Raw genomic sequence first — 16041 nt, forward strand, 5'->3', positions numbered from 1 at the left:
TAGGACCATGGCTTTGACCCATAAATGTCCAGTTCCAAGAGCACAGAGGTCCTCTCTGAGGGAGTGTAGTTGGCAAAAGCAGACCAGGTCCCTGGACGTGGGGCACAGACTTTGCTTGAAGTTGCTTAAGCTCTTGCTACCTCACCTGCAAAAGGAGGCTAAGAATACCTGCCCCTGGGATTGTCGTCAGGCTCTGAGGAGCTCCAGGCAAAGCACAGAGACCCATAGCTTGGGAAGAACAGGCCCTCTGCAAAACGTTCATGGTCAAGTGCAGAAAATTGGAGATAGATAGCTGCTGGTTACCCGGGGTTTGAAAAAAGAGGTTGTGTATGAGTCACATGAATTTAAGACACGTTATGGGAGGGTCACAGCAACAGAATGGCGGTTGTCCAACAGGGTCTCCTGACTTTGAAGCAAGCTTTCTGTAAGCTGATCATGTGTTGGGGAATTATTAAGTTAGGCTGAACAAGGAAGAGAGAGTGTATGTTCCCCCTCTCCCATCCCTGGTCCTTGGACAGGGACACCCTTCCCCAAGGGGCCATACCATTACCTTTACTTTGAAGCCCTAAAACCTTTGTCACATGATTTTTGACCTCTGTGGTATACTTTTAAAGCATCCAGTTGGGGACCATGCCATGGACATTTTTGTAGATTTGTACTTCCGGAAGGATACCTTCTTTGCATGTTCTGGGTCCTCTCAAAGTTCCTTTCTAATAGTTTTAGAGAAGCTTTGGATATAATAAACTAGATATTTGGAGAAAAATGTAACCATCCTTTTAATTAAAAAATAAATAAATAAAATAGCAGAGCCTCCAAATTTGGGAGAAATTTCTGGAAGGGAGAGAAGTCTGGGCCACACGGACTATGTTCCTGGGGTACGTTTATGTGATACCCTCATGACCTGGAGTCCCCACCGCCCTGGTCTCAGGGAGGGCACTGCCTGGTGCCCAGGTGTGTACATGAGGCATTTCTCTGACTTCCCCACCATGGAGATTCAATGGAGCCATTTATATTTCAATTACTTAAAATTAAATAAATATGAAAATTAAGTTCTCCAGTCACACCAGCCACATATGCAGGGCCTGCAGTCACACGTGACTTGTGGCTCTGTGTCAGACGTAGGTGACAAGCATTTCTGTGATGGCAGCAAGGTCTGCCGGATGCCAGGTGGGACTTGAGCCCTCGGCAGCCATGAGGAGCCCAGGGGTGGAACCTCCCATCTTTCCTGGTCTGTTTTGCCCAGGGCTGACACAGCAGCCTTCCCGACACACGAGTGTGTACCTGTGCACAAGGGGTTTGAAAAAAGGGGCACACCCAGGGCCGTGGAGTCTGTGGCACGCTCCCAGTGAGTCAGCAGGGGACTGGGCCAGTTCCCACTGGTCGCCTCGCAACAGTCTTACACGTGGGAACTCAGCTTTGGAGAAATCCAATTAAGGAATCCTTGGATTAAGTGGCTCAGCAGACAGCCGGCCCTTTGTATCCACAGCTTCAGCAACATGGCAGGATTTAGCCAACGTCATACGGAAAACATTTAAAAACGACTGCATCTGTGTGAAATGTGTGCGCGCCATCTCCTCTGATCATTCCCTAAACCACACAGTGTGGCGGTCATTGGCATGGCCTTTACATTCTGTTAGGTATTCGAGGTCATCTGGAGATGATCTAAAGTGCAGGGGAGGATGGCATAGGTTAAATGCAAATACCCTGCCGTTTATGCCAGGGACCTGACCTGCTGCGCATTTGGATGTCCCCGGGGGGGGGGGGGGGGGGGGGGGGACGTCTTGAGGTGGATCCCCTGCAGATACCGAGGGACAAGCAGAGTTCCTCAAAGAATCGAGTGCCTTGTTGAAGAGGATTACTCCAGGGCTGGGGAGGGGGCTCCGTGGCTGGGCCCTTGCCTAACATGTACTAGTGGTTCCAGAAGAATTCAAAAATAGTGAATTAGGATTTTTTTTTTCATTCCTGGGACTGTGTTGCACTGGGGGTTTTAGGCACCCTGAGTGTGATCAGAGGTCTTGCCCTGGGCTGCGAGGCAGGAGCATCCTGAGGCTCCTTGGCTGGGCAGAGGTGAGTGGGACCCAGGGGCTGGGGACTCTCTCAGCCTGGGCCCCGACTCCAGCCCGGCCTCTGTCCCTGCCTCCGGGAGAGAGATGGGCCGTTTGCCTGTCTCTGAAATTCCTGTGCTGTTTAATTTGAGCAGAGATAAAAATACCACAAGAGAGATCGCTCTGAAGGGCCTGTGACTGGCACCAGGAAGTATGGAGACCCCTGGCACGTGGACCCCAGAGCCCAGCCGCTCCACTGGGTGAGGGATGCCATCGAGGGTCTTCACCGGGATGACCACAGTCAAGAGAACGGAGGGTTTTTCGGGCTCTTCGCTCCTTGAAGGCCTTCTTCCTGAAGGGTGTGTTTTACGTGGCTTCTTTTGAGTCCTGTGACAGCTTCTCTGCCCTGTTCTCCCTCCAGCTGTGTCTGGATCGGTTTTGAGCCCCAGAGCTTTCCCTGTTGAGAGAGTGATTCCCCAACAAGTGATCTCTGTCCCCAGTGCCTGCTGGGCTCATGCAGAGAGCTGTAGAAAAAAAAAAAATTGTTTTCCGGGCCCCCTGAAGAGATGCAGAGAGTCTGCCTGGGCTGGGGCCCTGGGTGACAGAGACCTGCAGCACAGTGGCTTTGTTCAGTGTCCTTGTGGCCTGAGCTGGCTGGGCAAAGCAGTAGCTCACACCAGTGAGTGTTTATGGGCAACACTGGGGCAGCAGGGTGGCCCTCAGATGCTGGCCTAGTGGGCTGTGGTGGCCAGGACATCTGCGTTGTTAGCAGTGGAGCGACTTTGAAGCCGACGTTTAGAAGGGAGCCCTCCTCTGACCTTCTGATTCATGATGGAGACACCACAAACTCTAACTCCCCAGTCCTGAAATTACGGGTTGCAGTCCCTAAGCCCGGCTGGGCCATCTGTCCCGGGTTGGACAGGTTTGCCACCCTGCAAGACCATGTGAACATTGCTTTCTGTCTTCTGCCTTGAGGTGTCACCACAGAGAGGCCCAGTAACTTTTTTTTTTTTTAAATTTTTCACAAATTAAATTTGTGCATAATTGTGGTTCACCATGATGTTATGACACATAAATGCAGTGTGGAATGATGGAATTGAGCTGATTAATGTAGCCATCGCCTTAAATACGGATCACATATCCCCCCATCTCTAACGGAAGCTCTGAGCTCTTTGGCCAAGGTTACCTCACCTCACCTTCAGCCCCTAGTTTATCACCATTTTATTCTCTGCTTTTGTGAGTTTGATTGTTTTAGATTCCACAAATACGTGAAAATGGGGTGTTGTCTTTCTATGCTCAGCTTCTTTCACTCCACGCAGTGTCCTCTAGATCGACCCCAAGTTGTGATGAAGGATTTCCTTCTTTTTTATGGCTGAGTAATACTCCTTGTGTATGTATGTTACATTTTCCTTATCCATTCCCCTGTGGCTGGAAACTGAGGTTGATTCCTTTTCTTGGCTACTGTGATCATAGGGGTCCCATCTGTCTTTAGCATACGCATTTCAAATCCTTAGGACACACCTGCTCAGAAGGGGGCTTGGTAATTTGTTTTTAGTTAAGATCAAATAATTTACTTTTCCTTGAAGATGCTCTTTTAACCCCTGGAGACAAGGACTTATTTCTAGAAATTCATTTAACTCTAATTTTTAAATGTCTGTTCCTCTCCGTTATTTAAATTCTCTACTTCAGGGACACCAGTGTGGCACATGTCAGATCCTCTTGGTCTTTCATCCTGCCAAAGCCACTCCGTCTTCTCCTCCATGTCTGCAGTGCCATTGTCTCTTCTCTTCTTGCTGTTTGAAATAATAGCCTCCATTTCTTTTTCTTCCCTCCTTTGGTATTAGGGATTGAACTCAGGCGCTCTTAACCCCTGAGCCCCATCCCCAGCCCTTTGTATGTTTTATTTAGAGACAGGGTCTCACTGAGTTGCCTAGGGCCTCACTACTTTGCTGAGGCTGGCTTTGAACTCACGATCCTCCCGCCTCAGCCTCCCAAGTCCTGGGATTACAGGCGTGCCCCACTGTGCCCGGCCAATAGTCCCCATTTATCTTCTGCTTTTCCCCCACCCTGGTCTCTGCCCGCTACCTTCAGTGCCTCTTCTTGCCTCCCACTTTCTTCCTCCAACTTGTGTTCTCCTGCTCTGAGCTACTGTTGCAGCAGAGGGATGATTCTCTTAAGTTCTGTGGTTCCACATCTGTAGGTTGGGGTCATGGCTTCACCTGCCCTTTGGGACAATATCCAGGTAAGTGACCCTAATCTGCCCTTTGTTTCTCCTGCTATTTCTCTCCTTTTATTCTTCTAGAGTAATTAGGTAGATCCCTGGTTGTAATCAATCATGGAGGATGGAGGGACCCAGGATATGTTCCCCCCTAACAGAATATTTTCTTTATGCCGAGTAATGCTGTGTGTGTGTGTGTGTGTGTGTGTGTGTGTGTGTGTGTGTGTTAGGATGGGTTGGTTTATCATGTGTTTTTCCCAGGGAGGCCGCCAGCCATTCAGAATCTCCTTGCCTGTCCACTTCCAAGTCATGGCGGGTTTGGCCACTGCTGTGTGGACTCCTGCTAGGGAGAGCCTTGGCTGCCTGGGCTCCAGTCACCTGCTGTGCTTGAGCATGGGCTGTCCCCTCCGTGCTGACACCTATCCCCCACTATGGAATAAAGGATGGGTCCAGGTTGGGCCTTTAGGAGGTGATTCCGGTTTTGCCTTCTAGAATGGATTAAGTCTTTTTTGTCACTGATGAATGAGTGGAATGATGCATTGATGGTTTACCTCGAGAAGGGTCTTCCATAAAAACCAGGTTGGCTTCATCTCCCTCATGCTCCCTGTCTCACATCATGTGATGCCCTGCATGGCCTTGGGACTCTGTCAACATGAAGGCCATCACCAGCCCCTTGGCTTTGGACCAGGACTGTGAGCCCAGACAAACTTCTTTTGTCTATAAAGTAACTAGACTCGGGTTTTCTGTTTCAGCAACGAAAGACAAACCAAAATTTTGTTTCACGTTGTCACACTGTTTAGGGTACTCTGTTTCTCTTTCTGGTTCTTCTTATTGTGGGGCAATTTCAGAAAGGCAAGGGCAGTGACATCTTCACTCTGCTAGCACCCGTGTTGTATATTATTTTGATGTTTGTCTTATAGAGTCATCAAAATGTTTGGCATTTTCCTACAACAATGAAGTTTCTATAGGAATGGGTAAGAATGACAAATAAATGGAAAATAACCCAGAATGATCAAAGCAGTTCATATGGCACTCTTGGCTTCAACCAGCCTCTTGGACCTTTATGACCAGCCAGAGCCACTTTGTGGGCCCATTCTTTGATCCATTCAACACCCTGATTTCCAGGGCACCCACCATAGGTCAAGAGTAGGGTTAGGTGCTGGGCTGTTGCATTTGTCAGATTTTCCTTACTGTAACAAAATACCTTGGGCCATCAACTTATAAAGATGAAAGATTTACCTTGGCTCACAGTTTTGCACTTGAGTGGCATTTGGCCAGGTTATGCAAAATAGGAGCCCAGCACCAGGCTTGGTGATGTATATGGCCTTGTTTATTCGTCATAGCAACCATATTTTCTTACATGTTAAAATTATGGAAAAATGCAGTGCCACTCAAAATTAACCAAGGCCTTTATTTATTTATTTTTCCCTAAAAGCAGAGCGTACCAAATAAAGCTGAAGCTACATCCCTCGGGTGGATGACAAGATGGAGAGTGGTTTGCCTCAGGCCAGAAGGCCAATGAGCACTGGACCTCCAGGGCCTTTAGTTGCAAAGACTGAATTCACTCTGCCATGTTGCTTTGTCTACACTGCGTGAGTCACACTGTGTCAACTGTGTGACTTGTGTGGGGAAGATACTAACAGCTATAACAACAAATAAACAGATTTTCCTCATGGCAGGGACTGATTTGGGGTATCTTCACATACCAACCCAAGATTTGAAGGTGGCAGATGTTTTGTTAGACAGCCAACCAGACACAGGGAGATGTGATTCTCAGGAGCTGAGATGAGCTCAGATAACCATGTTCCAAATATTAGTGCATAAGAAATCGATTCATCCTTGTACTGATTTTTACACAATTCTGTACTTTCCTGCATAGTCTGTTTGTGACCATCAAGGCCCCTGGGGAATATTCTAGAAATTTCTCCACATGGGTATCTTGAGTCACCGTTTGCATTCTTGCATAAAATGATACCCAGTTGATCCTCATTTTTCAGGGTTCTGTATTTGTGAATTCACCTACTCACTACAATTTATGATCACCCCCAAAAAAGTACTCACGGTGCTTTTGTGGATGTGCACAGTGGGAAAAATAATGAGTCACCAATGTGCATGCTCCCGTGCTTGAGGGTGAACAAGGCCACGTTCCAACAGGGTGTTCCAGCTCCTTCTATAAACAAGTGTCCTTTTCATAGTCTTTTCAGTGACATGGTTTTGCATTGCTTGGTGCTTTTCTTGGGCCATCTTGCTGGTTATTATGGTCCCAACGTGTAATGCAGAAGAGCTGTCTAGTTCCTGAGCACAAGAAGTCTGTGTTGTTCCCTGGGGAGAAGACACCTCTGTTAGGGAAGCTTTAGGCACAAGTCACAGTGCTGTTGGTCATGAGTTCCATGTTCAGTGAATCAACAGAAACACGTTAAATAAGGTCTGCATGAGACAGTTGATGAAGATGTCGTCAGCAGAACTCCCAGCCGTGATTCCGTGTTTGGGTTGACTTTATGGAACATATTGAGCTCAGACAATGGGAATCAACTGAATTCTGTTTCTCTCTTGTACAAAGAGGGGAAATAAAACTTAAAACCAAGGTAAATAGAGTCAGGTTATTTTTATCAGAAACATGTTTCCCGAAACAAAGGTACCACTTTATCATAAAGTCTCCTCGCCTTGAGTTTTACGTTGGTTAAGGACATCAGCAGATTTTTATTATGCTTAGCACTGTTTGGGTACCAGGAGGACATCAGTGGACAAGTCCAGAGGTAGACAGACCACAGGCTGCGGGATTAAATGTGGTCTCATTGATTGGATCTTTCTGTTTCTATCCAGCCGGAAACCCAGTGACTTCTTAAATAAATCTTCTGGGGCTGGGTGTAGCTCGGTGGTAGACCATTTGTCCAGCATGTGTGAGGCCCTGGGTTCTATCCCCAGGACCCCCACCACACACACACACACAATCTTCTGATTATCACACACACGTTTCACTTAAGAAAGAAAACGCACTATGGTCAATATGTGAACAATAAACATCTCCCATAACTAGAGACTGACGCCACGGAGGGTTTACTGCTAGCTACCCAAGCTGGAGATCAGCCTCACTGTTGTATAATACACTCACCAGAGGCCCTGGAGGCTTCCAGCAATCAGACTTGCAGGACCATCGTGGGTCCTACTGGACATAGGGTCATTCAGGGGCCGCCAGGCAGAACCCATGATGGACCTCAGGTGTTCTTTCAGTGGGAGTCCTTTGAGGTCCAGCTCAGCTAGTTGAGGGTCACACCCGCAGCCACTCACCTCTCTGAAGGACACTGTGAGCATAGCTTCAGGAGATGGGCATGTTTCCCCGAGGCCAGAGCCCGTTCTCTTGATGGTGGTGGACGCTGAAACTCAGCAGTCATCTTACAAAGAACTATGTTCCTTGGAGGGAAAAGTGTTGGTCATTTAGCAGTTGGAGATTTTGTGTACAAAATACTTTAGATAACATCATGACAACAGGGAAGCTTTTACATAGGTCTTTATGTTTTCTAGGTTTCTTAGACACCATCCTTTGTTCCTCTCTGTCACTCTGTGTAGTAGAAAGGGTGTTGGTGTCTAAGTGTTACGGTCACTCCCATCTCTTTTTCTTTTTTATGGGGGAGTACTGAGGGTTGAACTCAGGGGCACTCGACCACTGAGCCACATCCCCAGCCCTATTTTGTATTTTATTTAGAGACAGGGTCTCACTGAGTTGCTTAGTGCCTCGCTGTTGCTGAGGCTGGCTTTGAACTCGTGATCCTCATGTCTCAACCTCCTGAGCTGCTGGGATGACAGGTGTGCCCTACTGCCCCTGGCCACTCCCATTTCTTTCAATACTATCAATAAGGTGCTCACTGTCTCGCAGCTGCGTTGCAGGTGATGTGCCTGTGTGGGTCACTCTGGGACTTTTATGCATTCAGAATGGTGGAGAGATACCTCAGTCTTGGCTTTCAGACTCATATTATGTGGGGTGAGTTTTTGGTTTTGTTTTTACATTTTTGTGTAGAAAAAAAACTTGATTTTTAAAAATTTATTTATTTATTCTAATTTGTTATATATGATAGCAGAATGCATTTCAATTCATAGCACATATATAGAGCACAGTTTTTCATGTCTCTGGTTGTACCCAAAGTAGAGTCACACCATCCGTGTCTTCACACATGCACTTGGGGTGATGACGTCCATCTCATTCCACTGTCTTTCCTACACTGCTGCCCGCTCCCTTCCCCTCCCTCTGCTTTGCCCTATCTAAAGTTCCTCCATTCTTCCCATGCTCCCCCACCACATCCCCATTATAGATCATCATCCTCATATCAGAGAAAACATTCAGCATTTGTTTTTTTTGGAATTGGCTTGCTTCACTTAGCATTATATCCTTTAACTCCATCCATTGACCTGCAAGTGCCATGATTTTATTCTCTTTTAATGCTGAGTAAGATTCCATTGTGTATATGTGCCACAGTTTCCCTATCCATTCATCCACTGAAGGGCATCTAGGTTGGCTCCACAGTTTAGCTATTGTGAATTGTGCTGCTATAAACATTGATGTGGCTGTGTCCCTGTAGTGTGCTGTTTTTATGTCCTATGGGTATAGACCACAGAGAGGGATAGCTGGGTCAAATGGTGGTTCCATTCCAAGTTTTCCAGGGAATCTCCACGCTGTTTTCCCTACTGGTTGCACTAATTTGAAGTCCCATCAGGAATATATGAGTGTACCTTTTCCCCACATCCTCGCCAACACTTATTGTTGTTTGTCTTTATAATAGCTGCCATTCTGCTGCAGTGAGATGCAATCTTAGAGTGCTTTTAATTTGCATTTCTCTAATTGCTAGAGATGTTAAACTTTTTTTTTCCATATATTTTTTGATTGATTATCTATCATCTTCTGAGAAGTATTTGTTCAGTTCCTTGGCCCCTTTATTGATTGGGTTATTTGTTTCTTTGGCCCGTTTACTGATTGGGTTATTTGAAAAAACTTAAAGTCTTGATAATGAATATTTTCTAACCTAGATGCATAGAGAGCATGGTATAACAATCACGCATACACTCATGACTTTGTTGTAGGAATCGTGTGCCATATTAACTTATCAACTCTTTTGCTTACATTTTGCTCAAGGGTTGCTAAACAAATTATAGCTATCTTAGAATTTCAACCCCCAAACACTTCAATATACCTTTCTTTTAAGAAAACGTTTTAGCTGGGTGTGGAAACGCAAGCCTATAATCCCAGTAGCTCGGGAGGCTGAGGCAGGAGGATCGCGAGTTCAAATCCAGTCTCAGCAAAAGTGAGGCACTAGGCAACTCAGTGAGACCCTGTCTCTAAATAAAATTCAAAATAGAGCTGGGGATGTGGCTCAGTGGTTGAGTGCCCCTGAGTTCAAGCTCTGGCACCCCCCTCCATTAAAAAGAAAAAATATATATTATAACAATATAGATGTCCTGGGACAGCCCAGTCCCAGGTTGTTAGAACTGGACCCAAAGTGCCATGGGACTGAAGACAGAGGTAGAGCACAGACTGCAATTTATTGGAGGACAGACTGACTGACAGAAACATGGTTCTGAGTGGTAGCAAAACTAAGAGGATCCATGGACCGTGGATCAAAGGAGAGACCTATATATAGATTAGGACAAAAGTGACTTCAATCAAGCCAGAACGTACCTCTTTTAAGAGTCAGGCACATTCCCACTCACTACCAAGTCGCCAATCATAAAGGGCCACACACCACCCCAATGGTTCCGTTGACTTATGGTGTGCTGGGACACTATGTGGGAGAACCCCAGGGGTGCTCAGGAGCAGACAGGGCGGCTACAGTTCAAGACGGCTGCGGGCAGGTCACACCGGATGGCAATGACACAGTCCCCACACAGTGAACATGGTGTCGTGTTCCTGAACCTGCGCGCAGCAGCCGGGGCAGAAGGTCTGGGAATCAGGACATGTGAGCGTGCCTTCCTTGAGGCACGGTCACTGCAGTACAGGGCCATGCCCTGAGCCGTCATCCAGCCATCCTGAGGACATCCCACCTGCCTCACCAGCAGGTGTAGCATTCACCAGGCAACACATGGGGAGCACGCAAATGGCCCCCACACCAACTTCTTGAGGAGAGTCGATCTGTCCTCATTTTGCAGATGGTGAAACAGAGGCTTAGCTTTAGGGCTAAAAGTAGCAGAGAAAGTTCTGGAACCTGTCGTCCTGGAGCTGGACTTGTAACCACTGCCCAAACAGTCTCTCTTACTCCGCACGTACTCAGGCTTCCCACTGGTGTCCAGATGGACCTGTCCCAGACGAAGTACCCAAAATGCAGCTTGACCTGCTTATCAAGGTGCAAGAGAAAAGCAAGCAAGCTTCGCTTTCAGAGCACAAAACCCTTGATTTTGAAGTCATTTTCATCGCCTCGATTTAGACCTGAAATTTTCTAGATAATAAGGTTCGCAGTCTCCATCATTTTGGACCAATTAATGGTCTATTGATAATCCTGGTAGAAAAATATAACTGGGTAATATGTGAATACATCAGAAAAAGACTTGCTAACTGTATTTCATTTGGTGGGAATGTGGAAAACATTATTTTCCTTCTGCTTTCCATATCTGCATGACAAAATAGGGACCTGATATTTTGAGGTAGTTGTCAATTAGGAGTTTGCCCCGAGTGTCAAATGATGAGCGCACACGGTCCTGAGGCTCATGGGACCTCTGCGAGAGATTCAGAGTTAGGTGGGGTGGATTGGGCTAGGACCTGCAGCTCCTCCGGCCTCCATGGATCATAAGGTGGGTAGCTGGAGTCCTGTCTGGATAAAACTACAATCACGTATCATTCACACATTTACCCAGAAAATGTTTATGGATCCGATTTCTCATTTATAAATCATTAGTCATTTAGCCATCTATGACAGAATAATCACATTTGATCCCTTTATCGTTATGTAACGATTTTCTGGAAACCCAGACCCCTATTGACTATGAGAATCTTTTTTTTTTTTTTTTATACTGAGGATTGAACCCATTCATGTGTTCATCCTTCTGGACACTGCTTATGGGCCATCCATTGTAGGATAGCCATGAGAGAGATATCAGGTAAAGGATTAATGAAGAGAGACACAAGTCACCTTCCTCAGCTCTGACATGTAAAGAGCTTGGAATTTGTCCCTTCCATCCTTATAACAAGGAGTAGCTAGACAAACTGAGTATCAGTGACTTTTCTTATCCAATCGGGTATCTGGGTAGATGGACGCAGGGCATTTGGAGAGATGGGCACATTCAGAAATGCCCAAACCAACCAATTTGGGTTGGTTGGTTTGCACATGGGAAGTATTTTATTATCTCTATATGATTTGCGGAAGCTGTTTTAGTCCGACACTGATAGTGATTCTCGAGAGCTGATGTGGGGTGACTTGCTTAGGGGCTACTGGAGTAGTGTGAGAGAAGGAAAAACTCCTATGGGTAGCAGTATCAGAATGCCCCCTTTCTTGGATCTTTCCTCCAGGATTTCACTTTTAGAAGGCCCCTGGTTAGGTATGGTCAGACATGCAGACGCAGAAATGCTTGTCAGGAAGGAGGATGCTGACCCAGGTTCCTAGGGGTAGAGACACAGCACACCACGCAGGACCACGCAGGACCACGCAGGGTAGCACCAGAGCAGCTCAGGAGACAGGGGAAGGGCAGGGAAGGCATGGGCAACACCAAGAGTTTTTTTCTGTGGTTTTTGCAGGAAAGTCTGGGCCAGGCAGGGCAAGCAGGCGTGGGCTTGGTTCATTAATAATTTCTGCAGGCTTGCTGGTAAGGGGCTGCCCCCAGTTGCCTAAGTGCCTAGCCTTAGAGTAATTAAGGCAGAGGAATAACTGCTTGGTTTGTGAGAACTTGATAAAGGTAATTGAAGGGTGGACTTTGGGTTGGTTGGTTTGCACATGGGAAATATTTTATTATCTCTGTATGATCTTTATTGGCCCGCCCTGGGAGGAACAGTGTCTCCAGCATTAACAAGGGCCCTGATATCAAAACATCATAAAATACAGACAATAAAAAGGCATGGTTAATACAAACCTCGCTTGGCTCTTATGATGAAGCTCTGAGGAAGAGCCCCCAACAGCTCTGGCCAGGTAGGAGGCAGTTTATAATTGTGAAGTGCACCAGAGCCGTCTCTGCAACAAAGGCTATTCTCCAGGAAAACACAGAGTCCTACTCTCTACCTGGGAGTTCCTAAGTGAATGCCTCATCCTGTCTTTAAAGACTAAGATTCTGCCAGGCGCAGTGCAGTGGTGCAAAACCTGTAATCCCGGCCAGCTCGGGAGATTGAGGCTGGAGGATCGTGAGTTCAAAGCCAGCCTCAGCAACTTAGCAAGGCCCTAACCAACTTAGCAAAACCCTGTCTCAAAATAAAATATTTAAAGAGGGCTGCAGATGTGACTCAGTAGGTGAGTGTCCCTGGATTCAATCCTCAGTATAAACAACAACAACAAAAAGATTCTCATAGTCAATAGGGGTCTGGGCTTCCAGAGCATTGTTACATAATGATGAAGGGATCAAACATCCAAGAAGACATTACAAGCCTACATATGTATGCATGAAACAGCAGAGCATCAAAATTCACAAGACAGACAAGCACAGAGGCACACACCTGTAATCCCTGAGGTTTGGGAGCCTGAGGCAGGAGGATCATAAGTTCAAAGCCAGTCTCAGCAAAAGTGAGATGCTAAGCAACTCAGTGAGGCCCTGTCTCTAGATAAAATACAAAATAGGACTGGGGATGTGGCTCAGTGGTCGAGTGCCCCTGAGTTCAATCCTCAGTAAAAAAAAAAAAAAAAAAAAATCCCAAGACAAACACTGATAAATCTGTAAGGAGAAGTAGAACAATCCACCATTATGATTGGCATTTCAGTCTCCCTCTGTCAGTAATGAATAGACAATCAGTAAAACTGAGAGATCTGAACAGCACTGTCAATCAACTTGACATTGATAAAAGGTTCAATCCAACAGCAGAAGAATATATATTTTTCTCAAGCTCATATGGAGCATGTAGCAAGACAGACTACATTCTTGGAAGACATGTTACCAAACTTAACAAAAGACATAACGAATATGTTCTTACAATATAACAAAATTAAACTAGATATCAATAACCAATAATAATAATAATAATAATAGCTGAAATAATAGCTGAAAATTCCTCCAAATATTTGGAAATTAAGCAGTAGACTTCTATATAACCTTCAGATCAAAGAAGCCTCAAAAGAACTCTTAAAATCTTTTGAATTGCACAAAAATTAAAATATAACTTATGAAAATGTGGGGGGATGCAACATACACATGCTGTGGAAAAAAGTTTTACCAGTAAGTGCGTATGTCTTAGTCAGTCTTGTGTTGCTAGAACAAAATACCTGAGAGCAGGTGCTTTATAAAGGAAAGAGGTTTGTTTGGGCTCACTGTGTTGGGGGCTGAAAAGTCCAAGTTCAGGCAGCTATGTCTGGCGAGGGCCTCATGTTGCATCACAGCCTGGCAGAGGGCATCAGAAGGTGACCACATTGTGAGTACCTGTGGAAGAGACCAAAGACCTGGGTGGCCTCTCTTTTATAACACCCCATTCTCAAAGTGACTCATCCAGTTCCTCGAGACCTTGCTCACTCCTTTGAGATTGACATCAATCTTTTCCAAGGGTGGTGCCTGGGAACAGATCACCACATACTAGGCCCCGCCTCTTAAAGGTCCACAGCCTCAATACACCACACTGGGGACCAGTTCCAGTAGCACCTGGGCCTTTGGGGACACACTCAAACCATCTCCAAACCATAGCCCTACGTTAGATAAAGGAAATATGGAAAGTTAACAGCCTACAGTTCCACTTTAGGAAACTACAGGGGGGAAAAAAAAAGCAGATTAGGCTTCATCCAACAAAAAAAGGAACAAATTAAAATCAAGACAGAAATCATTGGAATTGAAAACAGGAAAACAGTAGGGGAAACCCGATAAAATCCATGTTGGTCCTTTAAAATCATCAACCAGATTATTCAGCCTTTAGCTCAGGTTAAACAAAAAAGAAAAAGAAAAGAAAAGACAGAGAAGAAAATGTGGATGCACCCTAAGACAGAGCTCATTTTGTCAGGAATTCCCCCGGGAAAGCATGGTTCCTGCCTGACCTGACGGGAAGAGGCCCACGCTTGTCCCTTGACCCCCCTTCGGCTGGCCTTTGTTTGGGTGGGGTCCAGGCCTCCCGGCAGCACTTGGTTCTGAAGGCGAAATTCAAAGAGGCCCCGCCACCTGGGGCCTCACACTTCTGCTTTCTGGTGTGTTTTTCAGGCGGACACTTGAGGAAAGGCCTGTCACACACACACTCCTGGCAGCGGGAGGCCCTCCAGCTCTCTCTCCGTCTCAGCAATCGGTTTTTTAAAGTCCTCTCTTCTGCACTGGGGCCTCCCTGAGTTCCATGCAGCCTGGTCTCCAGCCTGGGATCCTCCGGCTTCCTGTGTCAACCCAGGGAAGGAAGGTAGGTCAGATTGGCAGGAATCCAACCAGGAGGAGACCCCGGGGGTCTCAGGGCTCCTGTGGCTATGCCCAGGAGGGCGATGGTAGGTCACCTCTGTGCCTGTGTGTTCTCCCCATGGCGACACGTCCCTCCAGGGGGTTAAACCACCCTTCGGTCCCATGTCTACCCTTTGCCCCTTCCTTTGAGCATTGGACACACGTACCTGCCGGGTTTATGACAGGGACAGTCATACAATCTAAGCAACTCTCAGAGGGTTCTGGAACATTTTACAATCACGAATCTCCCATGATTATATTTAATCGTTGGGGAAAAAAATGAGTTTATATGTGCTCAGCAACACCCTGGAGATTTCTTAGTGTCCCTTTTGTTTAAGTCAGGGAGTTTGGTTCTTGTGGCAGCCACAGGGTCCCCGTACAGCTTGTGCTAATGACATGGAGGGAATGCAAAAGTAAAAATAGAGTCTGGAAGCTGGAGACTTCTGCCCAGCACCTGCGGATCAGACAAATGTTGTGTCTACTGACTGTGTCTCTGCCGACTGCCGCTTCCCCGCCGCCTCCGTTCTGAGAAGCAAGGGTGTTGGGGCTTGGAGCAGGATCAAGGAGAGCTCTGTACCTTTGCTTCCCTGGGTGCTTTGCCCAGGCAAGACAAGACCAACAAGATCTAGCAGGCATGTTCCGCAGGAAGTCTTTAACTCACTGCTTTGCCAAGTGTGGGTATCTTTCCCAGAGGACAGTGGCAGTGAGGTGGCTCCCGGGACACAGTAGAGGGTTGAGTTCACTGGGGAGATGTTCTTGCTTAGGATCCACACACGCCCCAGGCCACTGGCTGAAGCCCGGCCCTGTCCTCCCTGTTCCAGAGAGCAGGAGACAGACTTTGCTAAGGTATGACCTTGGCCTTGACCCAGTCTCCACTGAATTATTCACAAAGCCCAGCTCTTTTTAATGACTCATGGCCTGGTGCCCCTCCCCATCCCCTGAGCCCACCGGTGTGAAGTGGGCTCTGCGTGGAGACTTCAGAGCTGGCACCCAGGTGAGGTGTCTAGCTGGGTCCCCTGCTTCAGGCATCAGCCTGGCATGGGTGACTGTCATTGTCCTCCCCTCTTCACTTCTCTGCCCAGGGTCAGGGTCCTTCTTGGGCTGGTTGCTTATTTGTAGCCAACTATGCTGAAAGTTCACACCCACGTGTGGACACGGAGGCATATCATCTGGCTTACGGAGCCTCCGCTGTGGAGTCTGAGGAGGTCCGCCCTTCCCGTATGCATTTCCAGGGCTTCCAAGTTCTGAAGGGGCAGCAAA

General features: G+C 46.9%; 1 protein-coding gene across 3 annotated transcripts in view; it reads left to right on the forward strand.

The window, feature by feature from the left end:
- Positions 1-16041, forward strand: part of Syk (spleen associated tyrosine kinase) — an 89389-nt gene that overhangs the window by 13508 nt on the left and 59840 nt on the right. For 2 of the 3 annotated variants that reach the window (XM_027955415.2, XM_027955416.2), the window contains exon 2: positions 14560-14746. The exons of the other annotated variant lie outside the window; for it this stretch is intronic. The gene's annotated coding sequence lies outside the window, so the exon portion shown is untranslated. The remainder of the gene's footprint in view (positions 1-14559; positions 14747-16041) is intronic. 3 annotated transcript variants of the gene reach the window in all.

This window comes from Marmota flaviventris, chromosome 16 (assembly GCF_047511675.1).
Source record: "Marmota flaviventris isolate mMarFla1 chromosome 16, mMarFla1.hap1, whole genome shotgun sequence".
Classification (NCBI taxonomy): Eukaryota; Metazoa; Chordata; class Mammalia; order Rodentia; family Sciuridae; genus Marmota; species Marmota flaviventris.